The sequence below is a fragment of the Seriola lalandi genome, unplaced genomic scaffold (genome assembly GCF_002814215.2).
Source record: "Seriola lalandi dorsalis isolate HSWRI2012SDOR001 ecotype SW California unplaced genomic scaffold, Sedor1 jcf7180002009236, whole genome shotgun sequence".
NCBI lineage: Eukaryota > Metazoa > Chordata > Actinopteri > Carangiformes > Carangidae > Seriola > Seriola lalandi.
This window is the reverse complement of record NW_019479889.1, coordinates 1-923: the sequence shown is the minus strand read 5'-3', so window position 1 is coordinate 923 and position 923 is coordinate 1. Positions and strand designations below refer to the sequence as shown.

General features: G+C 52.5%; 1 long non-coding RNA gene across 1 annotated transcript; it reads left to right on the top strand.

The window, feature by feature from the left end:
• The first annotated feature begins 282 nt into the window (after window positions 1-282).
• Window positions 283-915, top strand: LOC147819965 (uncharacterized). The gene is made up of 3 exons (XR_015438485.1): window positions 283-437; window positions 526-744; window positions 843-915. It is a non-coding gene; the product is annotated as an uncharacterized LOC147819965 (long non-coding RNA).
• Window positions 916-923: the final 8 nt, after the last annotated feature.

The following is a 923-nucleotide window of genomic DNA, read 5'->3' as shown; positions in this document are numbered from 1 at the left end:
ACACACACACACACACACACACACAGTAACAGGGAGCTTTCACAACATCATGTGATGCAACAGAGCAGATGGAGATCCTCATGGTGTCGGGATGAGTTCTTACCTGAAACCTTCCGTCCAAATAACAAAGTCTTGATTCATCGTCTCCATGAGTCACAGATCACTGCCATGATTTTATGGACACCCGCAGCGACTCCCTACAATCTGCCACAGTTGCCGTGTTCTGCTGCAGGAGCATCATCCCAGTCGGCGTCTGTAATCTGGAGCTCTGTCATGTCTGTTAACGTGATAAAATAAAGAGAAAGGTTCTCTGCAGGTCGTGTTTCTCTCTGATCTCTGTGTCTTCCTCCACCAGCCTTTATCCCGTCGTCCCCGGAAACGGACGCTTCGTTTCAGAGAACGAGGTGATACTGGACAACTATTGGTTCCCAAAGAAGGTGGGGAGGCGGAGCCAAAAGAAATCTGTGAGTTCTCCTTTAACTTTAACATCAGAACTTAAACTTTGTGATCGTTCTTTCTCTTCAGACTCAGTTCCATCTGTGTCATTACGCCGTCTGTCACGATGAGGCAGAGTTCGTCGACGCAGAGAGCTTCATCCCGGAGCGTTGGCTGCGCGAGACGGCCAGAGCGACGCCCGGCTTCTACCAGCACCACCCGTACAGCTTCATCCCGTTCGGCGTCGGCGTGCGAGCCTGCGTGGGGAAGAGGGTGGCGGAGATGGAGATGTACTTCGCTCTGTGCAGGGTGAGAGACAAACACGCTCTGAAATCTTGCTGTTGAATCACAGACTAACGTTAAACTGAGGAAACGAGCCTCTCATCAGTGCGTGTGTCGCCCTGCAGCTGATGCAGCACTACCACGTCCAGCCGGAGGACGGCGCCCCGGCTGTGGAGCCGAAAACCCGAATCCTGATGATCCCTTCC